At 38.0% G+C, this 24,531-nt stretch overlaps 1 protein-coding gene across 3 annotated transcripts in view; it reads left to right on the plus strand.

Annotated features, from left to right (window-relative positions):
* Window positions 1-24,531, plus strand: part of Sgms1 (sphingomyelin synthase 1) — a 318,450-nt gene that overhangs the window by 141,982 nt on the left and 151,937 nt on the right. Inside the window, exon 4 of one of the 3 annotated variants that reach the window (XM_047552418.1) lies at window positions 817-859. The exons of the other annotated variants lie outside the window; for them this stretch is intronic. The gene's annotated coding sequence lies outside the window, so the exon portion shown is untranslated. The remainder of the gene's footprint in view (window positions 1-816; window positions 860-24,531) is intronic. 3 annotated transcript variants of the gene reach the window in all.

Genomic DNA, 24,531 nt, shown 5'->3' on the forward strand with positions numbered 1-24,531 from the left:
AGACTCTCACAACCCAATCATTTCTCCTGTGAACCTTCTTGCACGCTCATGTGAGCTTTTGGGGAACACCTCATATCCAAACCATAACAGTTCACTGTAGGAGAAGAAACATTTTTAATTCTTTAGTGTGAAGGAGATTAAAGTCTATGTATGAGTTCTTCCACCATATACCTATGGACTTGGTCTGAGTCGTTCCACTTAACTTGCTATTGATTGCATTTTTATAGAAATAAAAATTTAAACATTGAACCCAGAGGCACTTTACCACTGAGCTATATCCCAGCCCTTTTTATTTTTTGAGACAGGGTCTTGCTAAGTTGCTTAGGGCCTCTCACTAAGTTGCTGAAGATGGCCTTGAACTTGTGATCCTCCTTCAGGCTCCAGAGCTGCTGGGATTACAAGTGTGTGTCACTGCTCTTGGCTAGAATTATAATTCTTGTAGTTTGAATAATATGCTTTCTATTTTATTGTTTTCCTTATAGTATATTAGTGTTTATTAGTCTGGATGGAGAAGGGATATTTATGAAGCTACATGATTTAAAAATTCACACTGCCCCATCAGTTGCACTTGGCATGTGATGTTTTATTGGTTTTGGATTTACATGCCTGCTTCTGCTTGGTTTTGCCAAATTGCAGCTTACTCTGAATTCCATGACAGCCAAAAGTAAGCTGGGAAGTGGGAAAGGACATTTTTTCCCACTTATTTCTCAAGGCAAATAGTAATTACCTTGACTTTTAGTGTTTTTTTTTTTTTTTTTCCTTATGAGCAGTTCATTATATGAAGAATGAACTTTAATTTACTTAATTTCCTCCTAGATTGTAAGGAAGATTAATGAAGAAAAGTAACAACGAGATTCAGGTAAATGGAGTTTTAGACTTCTTTATGCATCTTTTAGCATAGTTTAGTATTTTCTCTGTGCATTGAGAAGATATCAGCAAACAATCGTTTGTGGCCAATTTGAAAATATAAGGAATAGGTGGGGATATAAATGGTCGAGCATATATATATATACCATTTAATTAGTTACATATGTATATTAAGCAACATGTGTTTGTACAAAACAAAATTTTATAACTAATGCTTTCTTCCTACCCTAGAATAATTTTCTTTCAATTTTTTTGACACACACATATATATATATATTTGACATTAATATCTTCATTATTAGAGTTAGAATTTTGAGGCATTCAATAACTTTTGCCACAGCACATTATCATTTTAGTTGTTGACCATCCAGCACTTTTAGAATTTATATATGGTACTATAATTGGAAATTTTATTCCAAGCTACAAAAACCATTTGCATAATGTTAGGACAGTTGCTATTTTCATTCTTTTTGTGTACATGAACATTGAAGATCTCCTCTATGCAAAAATTTGTGGAATTTTTTTTGTTAAGTCAATCTTTCTTTTTTTTTTTTCCTCTCTCCCTCATTTTTCTCCTTATATTTATTTTATTTTATTTTTTTTTATTTTATTTTTTTTTTATTTATTTTTTATTTATTTATTTTTTTTACGTTTACATAGGGTAATGATGTTTATTATATTTTTCCCCTCCCCCCCACCCCTCCCACCCCTCCCACCCCTCCCACCCCTCTTTTCCCTCTACACAGTCCTTCTTTCCTTCATTCTTACTGCTCTCCTTAGCCTAACTCTAAACCTAACCCTAAACCTAATGCTAGCCCCTCCCACCCCCCATTATATGTCCTCATCCGCTTATCAGCGAGATCATTCGTCCTTTAGTTTTTGAGATTGGCTTATCTCACTTAGCATGATATTCTCCAATTTCGACCATTTGCCTACAAATGCCATAATTTTATCATTCTTCATTGCGGAGTAATATTCCATTGTATAAATATGCCACAGTTTCTTTATCCATTCATCAACTGAAGGACATCTAGGTTGGTTCCACAATCTGGCTATGGTGAATTGAGCAGCAATGAACATTGATGTGGCTGTATCTCTGTAGTATGCTGATTTTAAGTCCTTTGGGTATAGGCCAAGGAGTGGGATAGCTGGGTCAAATGGTGTTTCCATTCCAAGCTTTCTGAGGAATCTCCACACTGCTTTCCAGAGTGGCTGCACTAATTTGCAGTCCCACCAGCAATGTATGAGTGTTCCTTTTTCACCACATCCTCGCCAACACCTATTGTTGCTTGTATTCTTGATAATCGCCATTCTAGTTGGGGTGAGATGAAATCTTAGGGTAGTTTTGATTTGCATTTCCCTTATTACTAGGGATGTTGAACATTTTTTCATATATCTGGTGATTACTTGTACATCTTCTTCTGTGAAGTGTCTGTTCATTTCCTTAGCCCATTTGTTGATTGGATTATTTGTATTCTTCGTGTAGAGTTTTTTGAGTTCTTTATAGATTCTGGAAATTAGCGCTCTATCTGAGGTATGGTTGGCAAAGATATTCTCCCACTCTGTAGGCTCTCTCTTCACATTTCTGATAGTTTCCTTTGCTGAGAGAAAGCTTTTTAGTTTGAATCTATCCCAGTTGTTTATTCTTGCTTTTATTTCTTGTGCTATGGGAGTTCTGTTAAGGAAATCTGATCCTGAGCCAACAAGTTGAAGATTTGGACCTACTTTTTCTTCTATAAGATGCAGGGTCTCTGGTCTGATTCCGAGGTCCTTGATCCATTTTGAGTTGAGTTTTGTGTAGGGTGAGAGATAGGGGTTTAGTTTCATTCTATTGCATATAGTTTTCCAGTTTTTCCCAGCACCATTTGTTGAAGAGGCTATCTTTTCTCCATTGCATATTGTTGGAACCTTTGTCTAGTATGAGAAAATTGTATTTATTTGGGTTTGTGTCCATGTCCTCTATTCTGTACCATTGGTCTACCTGTCTATTTTGGTACCAATACCATGCCGTTTTTTGTTACTATTGCTTTGTAGTAGAGTTGAAGATCTGGTATTGCAATACCCCCTGCTTCGCTCTTGCTACTGAGGATTGCTTTAGCTATTCTAGGTTTTTTATTCTTCCAGATGAATTTCATAATTGCTTGCTCTATTTCTGCGAGGTACATCATTGGGATTTTAATTGGAATTGCATTGAATCTGTATAGAACTTTAGGTAGTATAGCCATTTTGACGATATTAATTCTGCCTATCCAGGAACATGGGAGATCTTTCCATCTTCTAAGGTTTTCTTGAATTTCTTTCTTTAGTGTTCTGTAGTTCTCATTGTAGAGGTCTTTCACCTCTTTTGTGAGATTGATTCCCAAGTATTTTATTTTTTTCGATGCTATTGTGAATGGAGTAGTTTTCCTAATTTCTCTTTCTGAAGATTCATCACTTATGTATAAAAATGCATTGGATTTATGAGCATTGATCTTGTAACCTGCTACTTTACTGAATTCACTTATGAGTTCTAAAAGTTTTCTGGTGGAATTTCCAGGTTCCTCTAAATATATAATCATGTCATCAGCAAACAGGGATAGTTTGAGTTCTTCTTTTCCTATTCGTATCCCTTTAATTTCTTTGGTTTGTCTGATTGCTCTGGCTAGAGTCTCAAGGACGATGTTGAATAGAAGCGGGTGAAAGAGGGCATCCCTGCCTTGTTCCAGTTTTTAGGGGGAACGCTTTCAGTTTTCACCATTTAGAATGATATTAGCCATGGGCTTAGCGTAGATGGCCTTTATAATGTTTAGGAATGTTCCCATTACCCCAATTTTTTCTAGTGTTTTGAGCATGAAGGGATGCTGTATTTTATCAAATGCTTTTTCTGCATCTATTGAAATAATCATGTGATTCTTAACTTTAAGTCTGTTGATATGGTGAATGACATTTATTGATTTCCGAATGTTGAACCAACCTTGCATCCCTGGGATAAAACCCACTTGATCGTGGTGCACTATCTTTTTAATATATATTTGTATGCGATTTGCTAAAATTTTGTTGAGAATTTTTGCATCGATGTTCATTAAGGATATTGGTCTGAAATTTTCTTTCCTTGATGTGTCTCTGTCTGGTTTAGGTATCAGGGTGATATTGGCTTCATAGAACGAGTTTGGTAGGGTTCCCTCCTCTTCTATTTCATGGAATAGTTTGAGGAGTATTGGAATGAGCTCTTCTTTAAAGGTTTTATAGAACTCGGCTGAGAACCCATCTGGTCCTGGACTTTTCTTTGTTGGTAGGCTTTTGATGACCTCTTCTATTTCATTGCTTGAAATTGGTTTATTTAAGTTGTGTATGTCCTCCTCGTTCAGTTTAGGTAGTTCATATGTCTCTAGAAATTGTTGATGTCTTCAAGGTTTTCTGTTTTGTTGGAGTATAGATTTTCGAAATAGCTTCTAATTATGTTTTGTATTTCACTCGTGTCTGTTGTGATGTTTCCTTGTTCATTCCGAATTTTAGTAATTTGAGTTTTCTCCCTCTTTCTCTTTGTTAGTGTGGCTAAGGGTTTATCAATTTTATTTATTTTTTCAAAGAACCAACTATTTATTTTATTAATTTTTCCGATTGTTTCTTTTGTTTCGATTTCGTTGATTTCGGCTCTGATTTTAACTATTTCCTGTCTTCTACTACTTTTGGTATTGGTCTGCTCTTCTTTTTCTAGTGCTTTGAGCTGTAGTGTTAACTCGTTTATTTGTTGATTTCTACTTCTTTTTTTGAATGCACCCCATGAAATAAATCTTCCTCTAAGTACTGCTTTCATAGTGTCCCAGAGATTTTGATATGATGTGTCTTTGTTCTCGTTTACTTCTAAGAATTTTTTTATTTCCCTCCTGATGTCTTCTGTTATCCATTCATCATATAATAGTGTATTATTTAGTCTCCAGGTATTGGAGAAGTTTCTGTTTTTTATTCTGTCATTTATTTCTAATTTCAATCCATTATGATCTGATAGAGTGCAAGGTAGTATCTCTATCTTCTTGTATTTACTAACAGTAGCTTTGTGGCATAAGATATGGTCTATTTTAGAGAAGGATCCATGTGCTGCTGAGAAGAAAGTGTATTCATTCTTTGTTGGATGGTATATTCTATATATGTCCGTTAAGTCTAAATTGCTGATTGTGTTGTTGAGATCTATAGTTTCTTTATTCAATTTTTGTTTGGACGATCTATCCAGTGGTGAGAGAGGTGTGTTAAAATCGCCTAGTATTATTGTGTTGTGGTCTATTTGATTTCTGGAATTGAGAAGGATTTGTTTGACGTACGTGGATGAGCCAATGTTCGGGGCATAGATATTTATGATTGTTATGTCTTGCTGATTTATGCTTCCCTTAAGCAGCATGTAGTGTCCTTCTTATCCCTTCTGACTAGTTTTGGTTTGAAGTCCACATTATCTGAGATGAGGATGGATACTCCAGCTTTTTTGCTGTGTCCGTGTGCATGGTATGTTTTTCCCCATCCTTTCACCTTTAGTCTATGGGTGTCTCTTTCTATGAGATGTGTCTCTTGCAGGCAGCATATTGTTGGATTTTTCTTTTTAATCCAATCTGCCAGTCTGTGTCTTTTGATTGATGAATTCAGGCCATTAACATTCAGGGTTATTATTGTGATATGATTTGTATTCCCAGTCAATTGACTCATATTTGTTTTTGACATGATTCGGTTTCTCCTTTATTTGGCTATTCCTTTAGGCTAGCGCCTCCTGTTGCTGATTTGCATCGTTGTTTTTCATCTCTTCCTCATGGAATATTTTGCTGAGAATGTTCTGTAATGCTGGCTTTCTTTTTGTAAATTCCTTTAGCTTTTGTTTATCATGGAAGGATCTTATTTCATCGTCAAATTTGAAGGTAAGTTTTGCTGGGTATAAGATTCTTGGTTGGCATCCATTTTCTTTCAGGGCTTGGTATATGTTGTTCCAGGCCCTTCTAGCTTTTAGGGTCTGGATTGAAAAATCTGCTGATATTCTTATTGGTTTCCCTCTGAATGTAATTTGATTCTTTTCTCTCGCGGCCTTTAAAATTCTGTCTTTATTTTGTATGTTAGGTATTTTCATAATAATGTGCCTTGGTGTGGGTCTGTTGTAATTTTGTATGTTTGGAGTTCTATAAGCCTCTTGTACTTGGTTTTCCATTTCGTTCTTCAGATTTGGGAAATTTTCTGTTATTATTTCATTGAATAGATTGTTCATTCCTTTGGTTTGTTTCTCTAAGCCTTCCTCAATCCCAATAATTCTCAAATTTGGCCTTTTCATGATATCCCATAGTTCTTGGAGATTCTGTTCATGATTTCTTACCATCTTCTCTGTTGTTCCACTTTGTTTTCAAGGTTAAATATTTTGTCTTCAATGTCTGAGGTTCTGTCTTCCAGGTGTTCTATCCTATTGGTTATGCTTTCTATGGAGTTTTTAACTTGGTTTATTGTTTCCTTCATTTCAAGGATTTCAGTTTGGTTTTTTTTCAGTATCTCTAACTCTTTATTGAAATGATCTCTTGCTTCCCGTATTTGGTCTTTTAACTGTTGATTGGTGCGATCATTTAATGCCTGCATTTGCTCTTTCATCTCCTCCTTCAATGCCTGCATTTGCTCTTTCATCTCCTCATTAGCTTCCCTGATCGTTTTAATTACGTACATTCTGAACTCCCTTTCTGACATTTCTTCTGCTGTGCTGTCATTGGGTTTTATTGATGTAGTATCTAGGTTTGTTTGGGACATTTTCTTCCCTTGTTTTCTCATAATGGTCAGTTGTCAGTGGGACCCTGAGATATTGCAGTTTTCCACTATTGGCTTATAGTGTCCCAGTAGATTTCCAGTGTATCACCTCCCAGCCTTCAGTAGCCTGATGTCTTGGAGGAATCTGATAAAGCAGCTCATTCGAAGAATACTGCCCCTAGCCCCCTACTGGTTCCACGTTTTGGAACTGGCTCTGTGCGGAAATGCTCTCACTGTGGGCCTGCACCGTGCAGCTGGCCGTGTGGGAAGAGCCCACTGCCGGAGTGTGGAAGACTACCTTGGGAAGACTCAAGCTGCCCTGCCCGACTCTGCTAAGCCACCTCTATCTGGGCCTGCCACCCGGGCTGAGCTTTACCCAGTGGGCAGACTCACCCGTGGCTCCACTTCAGTCCGAGTCTCTCAATGCCTCCCCTTCTTAACTCCTGGGTTGTGGAGCGACCGGGGGTGCAGTCTCCCTCTAGGCCGCCATCTTGGATCGCCCCGTGAAGAGAGCCCGCAGCCGGAGTGGGCAGTGCCGCCTGAAGAGGTCTCCGGCTGCCCTGCCCTTATCCCTGAGGCTGACTGCAGATCGAGGCTCTCCGCTGGTTCTTTGCAGGAGTACACTGCACTGCAGGGGCTCCGGGACTCGGAGCGTGCTCTGTTCAGACAGGCTCTCACTAGCGGGCCAGTTCCGTTCCGAGAACCTGGAGAAGCTGGCTGTGTGGGCGGGGCCCACCGCCGGAGTGCGCAGGACTGCCTGTGGATGACTCTAGCTGCCCTGCCCGGCTCCGATAAGCCACCTCTATCTGGGCCTGCCACCCGGGCCGAGCTTTACCCAGTGGGCAGACTCACCCGTGGCTCCACTTCAGTCCGAGTCTCTCAATGCCTCCCCTTCTTAACTCCTGGGTTCTGGAGCGACCGGGGGTGCAGTCTCCCTCTAGGCCGCCATCTTGGATCGCCCCGTGAAGAGAGCCCGCAGCCGGAGTCCTTATATTTATTTTAAAGTAATTACATGTATATTGTTTAATAATTCAAATACTACTATAATAGTCATTCTCCATTTCTAAAGATAGCCCTTTTCAGCTCTTCTAGGTATATTTTCTAGTATTCACCTATCTATTTCTAAACAACCCAGCATTTGTTTTATGTGCCATTTATTGATTTCTGTTAAAATTTTAGACTTATGCATTGATTTTTTGCTGAGGATTTCTCTCTCACAAGCAACCCTTCATCCTTAAAACACACCTACTCTTCCTGGTTATTTTTCATGATGCAGTCAAGTTGTAGTCTGTGTTTAAATAAATATTTATGTTTATCTTATGACTGAATCTTTGTGGGGGCTGAACTTTGTGGTGTAAATTGAGATGCCTAAGGCCATTCTGCTTCCCAATTTGTGAGTGAAATGTTTTGTGTCTTTGGAGCAAACTGGTTAACATTTTTCTTTATTCCTAGAATTCTGAAAATTTTCATTGGGATGCATCCTTCCCTCCCCACCCCCTTAATATCCATGCTTCCCTCAGCTTTGGAACTCATGTCCTTCAATTTGAGAAATTTCTTGTACTATTTCTTCCATAATTTCCTTTCCATGCTTTTCTGTTTTTGGCTAGTCTGTTAATTGCATTTTTTTCCCTACTGGATCAATCCTCTAATTTTCTTTTATCTTTTTCTTAGTTATTTTCCATCTCTCTGTGGTGTTGTTCCACTTTCTGAGAGGTTTTCTTGGTATCTATTGAATTTTTAATTTTAGCCAGCATGCTTATAATTTTGAATATGATTTTGGGGGACCTCTGAATATTTCATTTTTAAAAGTAGAATACACTTTTTGTTTTTGTACTTTATGTATTTTTTCTTTTCCTTTGAGAATATAAGTTGTATTATTTTGCTGTTTTTTTTCTGCTCTTTACACATTTTTTTGCATGTTCCCCTTTTTTATCTGGTTGTTTGATTCCTGCTTTAATGTCAAAAATTTTTCTGAAATAAATGGTGAGAATTGAGTTTTCTGTTCATATTTAAGGAGGAGACAGTAGAAATAGACTTGAAACTTGTTACCTGGTGAGCTTCCCTGTAGTTCTTGGGCAGGGACTTGTTCATTTCAGTGGGTGACTCTTGTTCATCAGAATCTTGAGATTTTTTTTTCCCCCTTGGACATTTCACTTTCTCCAAAAAAAGAATCCTGTTTATCTTTTTGTGGGGGAAAATCCTGCCTGGGAGGATTTGGGGGAACCAAGCATGAAAAAGGAGCCAAGGTCTCGTCATCCACACCTGTAATGGCTAGATTTAAAAAACCTGTTCCATCTTTTTCTGGTGTCCCTGAATCTGTCTTTCTGTACCCTTTACTCCAGAGAGTAAACTGCCACTTGTTACAAGATTAGGATGCTTTGTCTGGCTCTAACTGATGGGAGAGAGGATCTGGGGTTCTGACTGCCTTTTCTTCTTCTTTTGCTTAAAGCAGCACAACTTTGTTATCTCACAGTTTGGTAGGTCAGGAATCTCAGCTTATTCAAGTGTCTCTAGTGTGTATGGGGGGAGATCCAAGATGGCGGACTAGAGGGAGGCTGCGTTCCTTGTCGCTCTGTAACGCTGGTTTCAAGCAGAGGATATCTGTTTCTCGGTGAGGCAGTTTTTGCTGCTTATCGATCCCCCTGGTGTTTACCCCATTTGTCTGCTGTGATGACCTGCAGTCTGCCAGCATATCGATGCCTTTTTTGAGTGCAGATTGCTCACTGTCAGGCGCCTGTCATCCGCCATTTGCTTGCCTCTCGCCTGTCCATCGCCTGCCTTACACCTATCCATCACCTAACTCAGGAGGCTCACCTCCCGATCGTCCGACAATAGTCAGCAAACTGATCGCCGACCGCCATTGGAGCACCAGCTGCCTGCTGTTGCCTGGAAGTTCACTGTCACAGTACCTGCAGGTTTGATTAAATGTGGCTGCCGCCATTTTGAGACAGCAGCCAGACCTCGTAGGACCCCTGGCTGGACTGACTGAGCCCCGTCTCCAGGATCCCTCAGCCCGACCGATCACTCCCTGCCTCTGGGGCCCTCACATCGACCGACTGCTCCCTGCCACCAGGACCCCCAGACCAACTGACTGCGCCCTATCACCAGGACTCCAGACCGACTGATTGCATCCGGCCTCCAGGATCCCACAACCACACCAAACACACCGGACATCCAGGACCCCTGCCAGACCAACTGCATCCTGTCTCCAGGACCTCCAGCTGACCACGTCCACCGCTGAGCTGCAGCTCCCCATTTGCCAACACATTTCCAAGCCAGAGCGGCCATCTTGGATAATCCTGGAAGCTGTAGCTCCGATCTTTGGGTGGGGCAAATCCCATCCTGCGATGCCTGCTGGAGGCTTGAAGCTCATTGTCAGGTTCCTCTCATGCATCAGGCTACTGAACACTGGGAGGTTTCATTAGTATATGACTGTTGTACAGTAGATTTTCTTTTTTCTCCTTTTTAAAAAAATTTAAGTTTTTATTTCTTTACTTTTCTTGCTTTCTTTTCCTTTTGTTTACCTGTTCCCGCAGAGTCTCTTTCTCCCTTTTTTGCATGCTCACATCCGATTTCTTTTGATTATACTCTCACGCTTTCTATTTTCTAGAACTTCTGTATATTTTTTCTTATCCCATTAACAGCCACATTCTACATCCCTCTGCATCCTCTTTGTCCTCCATTAGAAACTGCATACCTTATTGCAAACCTGTTTGTTTTACCAAAGATAATATTTGAACTCATTTTGTTTATTATGACAATTTTGTTATTGTCCCCATAGGAGCTGTTTGGTCTAGGATTGCATAGTGTCTGATTTGGGCACTGCTAATATTGATCTCCCCTTAAAGAAAGGGTTTTGGAAACCTATAGGGCCACTATAAGCCTATAGGGGGAAATCTGCAATACCCCAGATCTGCACTGCTAGAGGGGAAGATACATGAACAACATGAAAAAACTAGGGAAGAAAATGATCCAAACAAATCTAGATTCTATAGTAATAGAATCCAATGACAGTATGTTAGAAGAAATGTCAGAAAAGGACTTAAGATTATACATGATTAAGATGATTCATGAAGCAAAGGATGAGATAAGAGAGCAAATGCAGGCAATGAATGATAATACCAATAAGCTGAAAGAGCAAGTGCAGGAAGCAAAAGATCATTTCAACAAAGAGATACAGATTCTCAAAAAAAAAACAAACAGAAATTCTTGAAATGAAGGAGACAATAAACCAAATAAAAAACTCAATGGAAAGCATCACTAACAGACTAGACCACTTGGAAGACAGAACCTCAGACGATGAAGACAAAATATTTAATCTTGAAAATAAAGTCACCCAAACAGAGAAGATGGTAAGAAATCATGAACAGAATCTCCAAGAACTATGGGACAAAATGAAAAGACCAAATTTAAGAATTATTGGGATTGAGGAAGGCACAGAGATACAAACCAAAGGAATGAACAACCTATTCAATGAAATAATATCAGAAAATTTCCCAAACCTGAAGAATGAAATGGAAAATCAAATACGAGAGACTTACAGAACACCAAATGCACAGAATCACAACAGATCCACACCAAGGCACGTTACAATGAAAATGCCTCACATTCAAAATAAAGATAGGATTTTGAAGGCTGCAAGAGAAAAGCATCAGATTACATATAGGGGGAGACCAATACAGATAACAGCCAACTTCTCGACCCAGACTTTAAAAGCTAGAAGGGCCTGGAGCAACATATTTCAAGCTCTGAAAGAACATGGTTGCCAACCAAGAATCCTATACCCAGCAAAACTTACCTTCAGATTTGAAGATGAAATAAAATCTTTCCATGATAAACAAAAGTTAAAAGAATTTACAAATAGAAAGCCTGCACTACAGAATGTTCTCAACAAAATATTCCATGAGGAGGAAATGAAAAACAACAATGGAAGTCAGCAAAGGGAGGAACTACCTTAGAGAAAAACCACTCAAAGGAGAAACCAAGCCAACTTAAAAACCAAAAATAAGCCAAATGACTGGGAATACAAATCATATCTCAATAATAACCCTGAACGTTAATGGCCTAAACTCATCAATCAAAAGACATAGACTGGCAGAATGGATTAAAAAGAAAGACCCAACAATATGCTGCCTGCAAGAGACTCATCTCATAGAAAAAGGCATCCACAGATTAAAGGTGAAAGGATGGGAAAAAACCTACCACGCACATGGACTCAGTAAAAAAGCGGAGGTTTCCATCCCTATATCAGATAAAGTGGACTTCAAGCCAAAGTTAGTCAGAAGGGATAAAGAAGAACATTTCATACTACTTAAGGGAACCATAAATCAGGAAGACATAACAATAGTAAATATTTATGCCCCAAACAATGGTGCATCCCTGTACATCGAACAAATCCTTCTCAATTTCAAGAATCACATAGACCACAACACAATAATTCTGGGCGACTTTAACACATTGCTGTCACCACTCGATAGATCTTCCAAACAAAATCCATCCAAAGAAACCATAGAACTCAATAACACAATCAATAACCTAGACTTAATAAACATATATAAAATATTCCATCCATCAACGAGCGGATTCACTTTCTTCTCAGCAGCACATGGAACCTTCTCGAAAATACACCATGTGTTATGCCACAAAGCAGCCCTTAGGAAATGCAAAAAAATAGAGATACTGCCTTATGTTCTATCAGATCATAATGGACTGAGAGTAGAAATCAATGACAAAATAAAAAAGGGGAATTACTCCAACACTTGGAGACTAAATAATATGCTATTGAATGAAGCATGGATAACAAAAAACATCAGGGAGGAGATTAAAAAATTCTTAGAGGTAAATGAGAACGATGATACAACATATCAAAATCTCTGGGACACTATGAAAGCGGTACTAAGAGGAAAATTCATTGCATGGAGCACATTCCAGAAAAGAATGAAAAGTCAACAACTAAATGACCTACAGCTCAAAGCCCTAGAAAAAGAACAGAATAACAGCAAAAGTTGTAGAAGACAGGAAATAATTAAAATCAGAGCTGAAATCAATGAAATTGAAACAAAAGAAACAGTTCAAAAAATTGACAAAACAAAAAGTTGGTTCTTTGAGAAAGTCAACAAAATAGACAAACCCTTAGCCACACTAACAAAGAGAAGGAGAGAGAAGACTCAAATTACTAATATACATGATGTAAAAGGAAATATCACGATAGACACCACTGAGATACATAACATAATGAGAAGCTACTTTGAAAATCTGTATTCCAACAAAATAGAAACTACTGAAGACATTGACAAATTTCTAGAGACATACGCTCCTCTCAAACTGAACCAGGAGGACACACACGATTTAAACAGATCAATATCAAGCAATGAAATAGAAGAAGCCATTAAAAATCTACCATCCAAGAAAAGCCCAGGACCAGACGGATTCTCAGCCGAGTTCTACAAGGCCTTCAAAGAAGATCTCATTCCAATACTTCTCAAAGTATTCCAGGAAATAGAAAAGGAGGGTACCCTACCTAACTCATTCTATGAAGCTAATATTACCCTCATAACCAAACCAGGAAAAGACACATCAAGGAAAGAAAATTTTAGACCAATATCCTTGATGAATATAGATGCAAAGATCCTTAACAAAATATTGGCAAAATGTATCCAAAAACATATTAAGAAAATTGTGCACCATGATCAAGTGGGGTTCATTCCTGGAATGCAAGGAAGGTTCAACATTCGTAAATCAATAAACATCATCCATCATGTCAATAGACTTAAGGATATGAATCATATGGTTATTTCAATTGACGCAGAAAAAGCGTTCAACAAAATACAACACCCCTTCATGTTCAAAACAATAGAAAAAATAGGAATAGTAGGAACATACCTGAACATTGTAAAGGCTATTTATGCTAAGCTCTTGGCCAACATCATTCTGAATGGAGAAAAACTGAAACCATTCCCTTTAAAAACAGGAACAAGACAGGGATGTCCTCTTTCACCACTTCTATTCAACATTGTCCTTGAAACTCTAGCCAGAGCAATTAGGCAGACTAAAGAAATTAAAGGGATAGGAATAGGGAAAGAGGAAATTAAGCTGTCACTATTTGCAGATGACATGATTCTATATTTAGAGGATCCAAAAACCTCCTCCAGAAAACTTCTAGACCTCATCAATGAATTCAGCAAAATAGGCTATAAAATCAACATGCATAAATCTAAAAAATTTTTATACGCAAGCGATGAAACAGCTGAAAGGGAAATGAGGAAAACAACTCCATTTGCAGTAGCCTCAAAAAAAATAAAATACTTGGTTATCAATCTAACCAAAGAGGTGAAAGACCTCTACAATGAGAACTATAGAATACTAAAAAAAGAAATTAAAGAAAACCTTAGAAGATGGAAAGATCTCCCATGTTCTTGGATAGGAAGAATTAATATTGTCAAAATGGCCATACTACCAAAAGTGCTATACAGATTCAATGCAATTCCAATTAAAATCCCAATGACATACCTTACAGAAATAGAACAAGCAATCATGAAATTCATCTGGAAGAATAAGAGACACAGAATAGCTAAAGCAATCCTTAGCAGGAAGAGTGAAGCAGGGGGTATCACAATACCAGATCTTCAACTCTACTACAAAGCAATAGTAACAAAAACGGCATGGTATTGGCACCAAAATAGACAGGTAGATCAATGGTACAGAATAGAGGATATGGACACAAACCCAAATAAATACAATTTTCTCATACTAGACAAAGGTGCCAACAATATGCAATGGAGAACAGATAGCCTCTTCAACAAATGATGTTGGGAAAACTGGAAATCCATATGCAACAGAATGAAACCAAACCCCTATCTTTCACCCTGCACAAAGCTCAACTATAATTGAACAAGAACCTCGGAATCAGACCAGAGACCTGCATCTCATACAAGAAAAAGTAGGTCCAAATCTTCAACTTGTTGGCTTAGGATCAGACTTCCTTAACAGGACTCTCATAGCACAAGAAATAAAAGCAAGAATCAACAACTGGGATAGATTCAAACTAAAAAGCTTTCTCTCAGCAAAGGAAACTATCAGCAATGTGAACAGAGAGCCTACAGAGTGAGAGAATATCGTTGCCACTCATACTTCAGATAGAGCACTAATCTCCAGAATCTATAAAGAACTCAAAAAAACTCTACACGAAGAATACAAATAACCCAATCAACAAATGGGCTAAGGATATGAACAGACACTTCACAGAAGATCTACAAGCAATCAACAAACATATGAAAAAATGTTTATCATCTTTAGTAATAAGAGAAATACAAATCAAAACTACCCTAAGATTCCATCTCACCCCAATTAGAATGGCGATTATCAAAAATACAAGCAACAATAGGTGTTGGAGAGGATGTGGCAAAAAGGTACACTTATACATTGCTGGTGGGACTGCACATTAGTGCAGCCACTCTGGAAAGCAGTGTGGAGATTCCTTAGAAAACTTGGAGTGGACCTACCATCGACCCAGCTATCCCACTCCTCAGTCCATACGCAAAGGACTTAAAATCAGCATACTACAGAGATACAGCCACATCAATGTTCACAGCTGCTCAATTCACTATAGCCAGACTATGGAACCAACCTAGATGCCCTTCAATTGATGAATGGGTAAAGAAACTGTGGTATATATATACAATGGAATATTACTCAGCTATAAAGAATAATAAAATTATGGCATTTGCAGGTAAATGGATGAAATTGGAGAATATCATGGTAAGTTAGATAAGCCAATCTCAAAAATCCAAAAGACGAATGATCTCACTGATAAGCGGATGATGACACGTAATGGGGGGTGGAGGGGGGCAAGAACGGAGGAAGTAAGGATTGTATAGAGGGAAAAGAGAGGTGGGAGGGGAGGGGGGAAGGAAAAAATAACGGAATGAATCAAACATCATTACTCTATGTAAATGTATGAATATGCAAATGATATGCTGTTACTCCATGTACAAACAGAAACAACATGTATCCTATTTGTTTATAATAAAGATAAATTTTTAAAAAAAGTGTGTATGGGCTGCATTCCTTTCTTTTTTGTTTTCTTTTTTTTTGTTTTCTTGTAGTAGGGATTGAACCCAGGGATATTTAACTACTGAGCCATAGCTCCCGCCCTTTTTATTTTTAGTTTTGAGACAAGGTCTCATTAAGTTGCTTGAGGCCTTGCTGAACTACTGCAGTTGGCTTTGACTTGGTGATCCTCCTGCCTTTGTGGAGGCTCAGGGGAAAGTCCAGTTTCTTGCTTTCCCATCTTTTGGAAGTTGCCTTGTCCCATGGCCCTCTTCCATCATTAAAGTTGTAGGCCAAATATTACTCACATTGCATTTTTCTGATTTTCTACCTACCTTTTCCACTTCTAAGAACCCTGTGATTACTTTGGACCCATTCAGATAATCCAGGATAATCTTCCCCAATTTTTCTTCAGTGTGGTAAAAAAACACAGTATAAAATTTGTGCAGTGTCATAGTGTTAACCAGATGCACTTTGTTTTGCAAAATAGCTCTAGAATTTTTTTCATCTTGCAAAACGGAAGCTCCCTACCCACTGAACAACTACCTTCTGTTTCTCTCCTTCCCTGAGCCCGGGCAATCATCATATACTTTTTGTTTCTTTAAGTTTTGTAAGTGGAATCAAGCCAGTATTTTTCTTTTTGTGACTGGTTCATTTCACTTAGCATGACTTCAAAGCTCATCCATGTTGTAGCAAATGATGGAAATGTCTTTCTCCTCCTCCTCCTCCTCCTCCTTTCTTCTTTCTTCCTTCTATGTAGTTGAATCTGTTTCCATTATGTGTCACAGTATTTTCTTCATCCATTCATCTGTCAATGACCATTTAGGTGCTTCTGTTCTTTGTTGTTGTGAACAGTACTGCAGTGAACATGGATGTGCAAATATGTCTTCAAGTTCATGCTTTCAGTTCTTTCAGATGAATACCAGAAGTGGAATTGCTGAATCATGGCAGTTGTGTTTTTAACATTTTGAGTAACTGCCTGGTTGTTTTCCCTTGTGAATATACCACTTTATATTTCTCCAAAAGTATACAAGGATTTCAATTTCTCCACATCCTTGTCAACACTGTTTTCTGTGCTTTTGAAAGTGGCCTGTCTAATGGGTGGGAAGTAGTGTCTCATTGTGGTTTTATTTTCCAGTTTCCCCATAATTAGTGGTGCTAAGCATCTTTTCATGTGCTTGTTGACCTTTGGTATATCATGTTTTGAGAAATGTCTGTTACAAGTCCTTTGTCCATCTTTTTTTCTTATTATGAATTTTTTTATATTTATTTTTATTGTAAACAAATGGGATACATGTTGATTCTCTGTTTGTACATGGAGTAAAGGCATACCATTTGTGTAATCATACATTTACATAGGGTAATGTTGTTTGATTCATTCTGTTATTTTTTCCCCCTACCCTACCACTCCTCTTTTCCCTCTATACAGTCCCTCCTTCCTCCATTCTTGCCCCCCCTCATTATGTATTATCATCCACTTATCAGCGAGATCATTCTTCCTTTGGTTTTTTGAGATTGACTTATCTCAGTTAGCATGATATTCTCTAGTTTCATCCATTTGCCTGCAAATGCCATAATTTTATTATTCTTTATGGCTGAGTAATATTCCATTGTATATATATACCACAGTTTCTTTATCCATTCATCAATTGAAGGGCATCTAGGTTGGTTCTACAATCTGGCTATTGTGACTTGAGCAGCTGTGAACATTGATGTGACTGCATCTTTGTAGTATTGTGCTTTTAAGTCCTTTGGGTATAGGCCGAGGAGTGGGATAGCTGGGTCAAATGGTGGTTCCATTCCAAGCTTTCTGAGGAATCTCCACACTGCTTTCCAGAGTGGCTGCACTAATTTGCAGTCCCACCAGCAATGTATGAGTGTACCTTTTCCCCCACATCCTCGCCAACATCTATTGTTGCTTGTATTCTTGATAGTCGCCATTCTAATTGGGGTGAGATGGAATCTTAATGTAGTTTTGATTTGCATTTCTCTAATTACGAGAGATGTTGAACATTTTATCATATGTCTGTTGATTGCTTGTAGATATTCTTCTGTGGAGTGTCTGTTCATTTCCTTAGCCCATTTACTGATTGGATTATTTGTATTCTTGGTGTAGAGTTTGTTGAGTTCTTTATAGATTCTGGAGATTAGTGCTTTATCTGAAGTATGGGTGGCAAAGATTTTCTCGTACTCTGTAGGCTCTCTGTTCACATTGCTGATAGTTTCCTTCACTCAGAGAAAGCTTTTTAGTTTGAATCTATCCCAGTTATTGATTCTTGCTTTTATTTCTTGTGCTATGGGATTCCTGTTAAGGAAGTCTGGTCCTGGGCCGACATGTTGAAGATTTGGACCTACGTTTTCTTCTATAAGATGCAGGGTCTCTGGTCTGATTCCGAGGTTCTTGATCCATTTTGAGTTGAGTTTTGTGCAGGGTGAAAGATAGGGGTTTAGTTTCATTCTGTTGCATATGAATTTCCAGTTTTCCCAGCACCATTTGTTGAAGAGGCTATCTTTTCTTCATTGCATATTGTTGGCACCTTTGTCTAGTATGAGAAAGTTGTATTTATTTGGGTTTGTGTCCATATCCTCTATTCTGTACCATTGATCTACCTGTCTATTTTGGTGCCAATACCATGCCGTTTTTGTTACTATTGCTTTGTAGTAGAGTTGAAGATCTGGTATTGTGTTACCCCCTGCTTCACTCTTCCTGCTAAGGATTGCTTTAGCTATTCTGTGTCTCTTATTCTTCCAGATGAATTTCATGATTGCTTGTTCTATTTCTGTAAGGTATGTCATTGGGATTTTAATTGGAATTGCATTGAATCTGTATAGCACTTTTGGTAGTATGGCCATTTTGACAATATTAATTCTTCCTATCCAAGAACATGGGAGATCTTTCCATCTTCTAAGGTTTTCTTTAATTTCTTTTTTTAGTGTTCTATAGTTCTCATTGTAGAGGTCTTTCACCTCTTTGGTTAGATTGATAACCAAGTATTTTATTTTTTCGAGGCTATTGTGAATGGGGTAGTTTTCCTAACTTCTCTTTCTGAAGATTCATCACTTATGTATAAAAATGCATTGGATTTATGAGCATTGATCTTATATCCTGCTACTTTACTGGATTCATTTATGAGTTCTAAAAGTTTTCTGGTGGAATTTCCCGGTTCCTCTAAATATATAATCATGTCATCAACAAATAGGGATAGTTTGAGTTCTTCTTTTCCTATTTTACCCGTTTAATTTCTTTGGTCTGACTTATTACTCTGGCTAGAGTTTCAAGGACAATTTTGAATAGAAGTGGTGAAAGAGGGCATCCCTGCCTTGTTCTAGTTTTTAGGTGGAATGCGTTCAGTTTTTCACCATTTAGAATGATATTGTTCATGGGCTTAGCATAAATGGCCTTTACAATGTTGAGAAATGTTCCCACTATCCCTATTTTTTCTAGTGTTTTGAGCATAAAGGGATGCTATATTTTATCAAATGCTTTTTCTGCATCTATCAAAATAATCATGTGATTCTTGACTTTCAGTCTGTTGATATGATGAATTACGTTTATTGATTTCCAAATGTTGAACCAGCCCTGCATCCCTGGGATAAAACCCACTTGATCGTGGTGCACTATCTTTTTAATATATTTTTGTATGTGATTTGCTAAAATTTTGTTAAGAATTTTTGCGTCGAGGTTCATTAACGATATTGGTCTGAAATTCTCTTTCCTCGATGTGTCTCTGTCTGGTTTAGCTATCAGGGTGATGTTGGCTTCATAGAATGAGTTTAGGAGGGTTCCTTCCTCTTCTATTTCATGGAATACTTTGAGGAGTATTGGAATGAGCTCTTCTTTAAAGGTTTTGTAGAACTCGGCTGAGAACCCATCTGGTCCTGTACTTTTCTTTGTTAGTAGGCTTTTGATGACTTCTATTTCATTACTTGAAATTGATCTATTTAAGTTGTGTATGTCCTCCTTGTTCAGTTTAGGTAATTCATATATCTCTAGAAACCTGTTGATGTCTTCGAGATTTTCTGATTTATTGGAGTATAGATTTTCAAAATAGCTTCTAATTATGTTTTGTATTTCACTCCTGTCTGTTGTGATATTTCCTTGTTCATTCCCAAATTTTAGTAATTTGAGTTTTCTCTCTTCTTCTCTTTATTAGTGTGGCTAAGGGTTTATCAATTTTGTTTATTTTTTTCAAAGAACCAACTATTTATTTTGTTAATTTTTTCTATTGTTTCTTTTGTTTCAATTTCATTGATTTCAGCTCTGATTTTAACTATTTCCTGTCTTCTACTACTTTTGGTGTTGGTCTGTTCTTCTTTTTCTATGGCTTTAAGCTGTAGTGTTAAGTCGTTTATTTGTTGATTTTTACTTCTTTTATTGAATACACTCCATGAAATAAATCTTCCTCTTAAGTACTGTTTTCATAGTGTCCCAGAGATTTTGATATGATGTATGTTTGTTCTCGTTTACTTCTAAGAATTTATTTCCCTCTTGATGTCTTCTGTTATCCATTCATCATATAATAGCGTATTATTTAATCTCCCGGTGTTGGAGTAGTTTCTGTTTTTTATTCTGTCATTTATTTCTAATTTCAATCCATTATGATCTGATAGAGCACAAGGTAGTATCTCTATCTTCTTGTATTTGCTAACATTAGCTTTATGGCATAAAGTATGGTCTATCTTAGAGAAGGATCCATGTGCTGCTGAGAAGAAGGTATATTTACTCTTTGTTGGATGGTATATTCTATATATGTCTGTTAAGTCTAAATTATTGATTGTGTTATTGAGATCTATGGTTTCTTTATTCAGTTTTTGTTTGGAAGATCTGTCCAGTGGTGAGAGAGGTTTGTTAAAATTGCCTAGTATTATTGTGTTGTGGTCTATTGGATTTCTGGAATTGAGAAGAATTTGTTTGACATATATGGTTGAGCCAATGTTTGGGGCATAGATATTTATGATTGTTATGTCTTGCTGATTTATGCTTCACTTAAGCAGTCTGAAATGACCTTCTTTATCCCTTCTGACTAACTGTGGCTTGAAGTCCACATTATCTGAAATGAGGATGGATACTCCAGCTTTTTTGCTGTGTCCATGTGCATGGTATGTTTTTTCCCATCCTTTCACCTTTAGTCTGTGGGGTATCTCTTTCTATGAGATGAGTCTCTTGCAGGCAGCATATTGTTGGATTTTTCTTTTTAATCCAATCTGCCAGTCTATGTCTTTTGATTGATGAGTTCAGGCCATTAACATTCAGGGTTATTATTGTGATATGATTTGTATTTCCAGTCATTTGTTTCATTTTTGTTTTTTGACACAATTTGGTTTCTCCTTTATTTGGCTATTCCTTTAGGCCAGTTCCTCCCTTTGCTGATTTGCATCATTGTTTTTCATTTGTTCCTCATGGAATATTCTGTTGAGAATGTTCTGTAATGCCAACTTTCTTTTTGTAAATTCTTTTAGTTTTTGTTTATCATGGAAGGATTTTATTTCATCATCAAATCTAAAGGTAAGTTTTGCTGGGTATAAGATTCTTGGTTGGCATCCATTTTCTTTCAGGTCTTGATATATGTTGTTCCAGGCCCTTCTAGCTTTTAGGGTCTGGATTGAAAAATCTGCTGATATTCTTATTGGTTTCCCCCTGAATGTAATTTGATTCTTTTCTCTCACGGCCTTAAAATTCTGTCTTTATTTTGTATGTTAGGTATTTCCATAATAATGTGCCTTGATGTGGGTCTGTTTTAATTTTGTGTAATTGGAGTTCTATAAGCCTCTTGTACTTGATTTTCCATTTCATTCTTCAGATTTGGGAAATTTTCTGATATTATTTCATTGAGTAGATTGTTCATTCCTTTGGTTTGTTTCTCTGTGTCCTCCTTTATCCCAATAATTCTCAAGTTTTACCTTTTCATGATATCCCATAATTCTTGTAGATTCTGTTCATGATTTCTTACCATCTTCTTTGTTTGGTCAACTTTGATTTCAAGATTAAACATTTTTTCTTCAATATCTGCGGTTCTGTCTTCCCGGTGTTCTATCCTATTGTTTATGTTTTCTATGGAGTTTTTAATTTGGTTTATTGTTTCCTTCATTTCAAAGATTTCTGTTTGGTTTTTTTTCTTCAGTATCTCTAACTCTTTATTGAAATGATCTTTTGCTTCCCATATTTGCTCTTTTAGCTGTTGATTTGTATGATCATTTAATGCCTGCATTTACTCTTTCATCTCATCCTTCAATACCTGCATTTGCTCTTTCATCTCTTCTTTTGCTTCCCTGATTGTTTTAATTATGTACATTCTGAATTCCCTTTCTGACATTTCTTCTGCCATGCTGTCATTGGGTTTTATTAATATAGCATCTAGGTTAGTTTTGTACATTTTCTTTCCTTGTTTTCTCATATTGGTCAGATATCAGTGGGTCTCTGAGATACTGCAGATTTCCTTTATTGGTTTATAGTGTCCGATATAGATTTCCAGCATATCAGCTCTTAACCTTCAGTAGCCTGAAGTCTTGGAGGAACTTGATAATGCAGTGCTTTAGAAGAGAGCTGCCCCTGGCCCTCTGCTGGGTGCAGGATTGTGGGATGGGTATGCTCAGAAAGCCTCTCACTAGGCGGGCCTATTCCGAGAAGCCTGCTGTGGACCGTGCCTGCCACCAGAAGGAGCTGGGCTGCCGGGGAAAGCCTCAGGCCCCCTGCCCTATTCTGAGAAGCTGTCTGAGGACCGGACAGGGGCAGCATCTGGGGACTGGGTGTGGGCGGAAAGCCTCTCACTGGATGGGTCTGCTCCAAGAAGCTGGCTGTGGGCTGGGCCTGCCACCGGATGGAGCCAGACTGCTGGCGAAAGCCCCTGGACACCCTGCCCTGGTCCCAGAAGCTGTCTGGGGACTGGGACCCGCCGCTGGTTGCGGGACTCAGTGCTGGGTATGCTCAGAAAGCCTCTCACTATGCAGGTCTGCTCAGAGAAGCTGACTGTGGGCCGGGCCTGCCACCGGATGGAGCAGGGCTGTTTAGGAAAGCCTCTCGCTGCCCTGCCCTGGTCCGAGAAGCTGCCCACTGTTCCGGCCTGCTGCCTGGGCCTAGCTTCACCCAGTGGGAGCGACTCACCCAGCGTCTCTGAGTTCTTCCGAGTCTCTCAATATTCCCCTTCTTGAATCCTGAGTTCTGGAGCACCAGGAGATGCAGTCACCATCTTGAAAAAACCCCTTTATCCATCTTTTAATAGGTTTATTGGGGTAGTTGTTGTTCAGTTGTGGGACTTTTTTTAATATTCTGTTTTTTAACGCCCTGTAAAATCTGCCAACACTAAAGATATTTTCTTCCGTTTCATAAGTTGCCTCTTCACTGTGTTTATTCGTCCCTTTACTGTGTGAAAGTTTTTACATTTGACATAGCCCCAGTTGTTTATTGTCTATACTTTTGGTACCATGTACAAGAAATCCATTGCCAAATCCAGTGGCACCACATCTTATAGTAAAACTTTTCCTGTGTTTTTTCTAGGAATTTCATTGTTTCAGATTTTTTGTGTGTGATATTTTCATGGACAATCTTCAGTAAGTTGTTTCAGATCTTAATTATAGATCTTTAAACTCTTTTGGATTAAATTTTAAATATGGTAGAAGGTGTGTGTGTGTGTGTTCTATATAGATTTTTAGCCAGTCTGCCTTTTTCAGTCCCATCCCCCACTCTTCTGAGGAAGGGGAAGCTGCCTTCACTGACCTTTCTGGGGCAGTCAGCAGGCTTTCCTTTACTTCTCAGACTCTGTAGTCTCTTCTGCTGTCCAGCTCCCAAAGTGCCCTTGATGTCTGTTGTCTACTCTAATACAGTTCATATTTCTTTTGTCTTTATGAATTTCTGTCTTCTCTTTACTGTCATTATAGTGGGGATTAAGAGAGAAGTAGATATAAACAGGCCTATTCTATTGACTATCTATAGCCCCAAAATTCATATTGCTTTTGAAAATTATATTTTAAAATCTTTTTAAAAAGTTATCTCATATTTCCTTCCATTAGGTCCATTTTCCCAAAATAACTGTTTAATCTATTTCTTTGCTTTCTTTTTGACAGTTTGTGAAATGACTCACAAGCATCCCAAACTGATATTTTTACTTTCCAAATATTATTTTCTTATTCAAAATAAACTGAGATTATTGTCATGTGAAACAAGGAGAATTGGTGAGATTTCGGATTAAAGGCAGCATCTCTCTCTCTCTCTTTTTTTAAAGAGATAAAACCCTTGACTTATCTTGGGCTTTTACACTGTATGTTAGTATCCTCATGAGAGCATGATTTTTATGTGATTTAAATATATTATATGTTACTTTGAAGCTTTAATTGAATACTTTTAAATTAATGACAGGAGTATCCTAGTTTTGTTTTAGTTATGACAACTGCTTTTTGTGACTACTTAATTATTATTTGTGGGTGTAGCCTGATTTTTTACAGAATGATTAAATGTGGGAGATTGCCTTGTAAAAGAACTATCAAGAGAGCCATTTAGGGATTAGAGATTTAGCTCAGTGGCAGAGCACTTGCTTAGCACAAGCAAGGCCCTGAGTTTGGTCCTCGGCCCTGGGTGGTGGTTTCTTTTTGTTTAAGCCTGTTAATTTGCTCATTTATTTCAATTTGCACCATGGAAGTCCCTTGATCCCCTCTCCCTACCCCCCACCCCTGGGACCAAAATAACTTCAAAGGAATTTATTGTCTTCAGTAAATTTATTTATTTATTTAAAAATTTTTTTTAGCTGTCGATAGACCTTTATTTTATTCATTTATTTATATGTGGTGCTGAGGATTGAGCACAGTGCTTCATACATGCTAGGCAAGTGCTCTACCACTGAGCCACCCCTGTGTTGAAATGTAGGTAGAGAGAATGGAACA

The sequence above is a fragment of the Sciurus carolinensis genome, chromosome 5 (genome assembly GCF_902686445.1).
Source record: "Sciurus carolinensis chromosome 5, mSciCar1.2, whole genome shotgun sequence".
In the NCBI taxonomy this organism is placed as follows: Eukaryota; Metazoa; Chordata; class Mammalia; order Rodentia; family Sciuridae; genus Sciurus; species Sciurus carolinensis.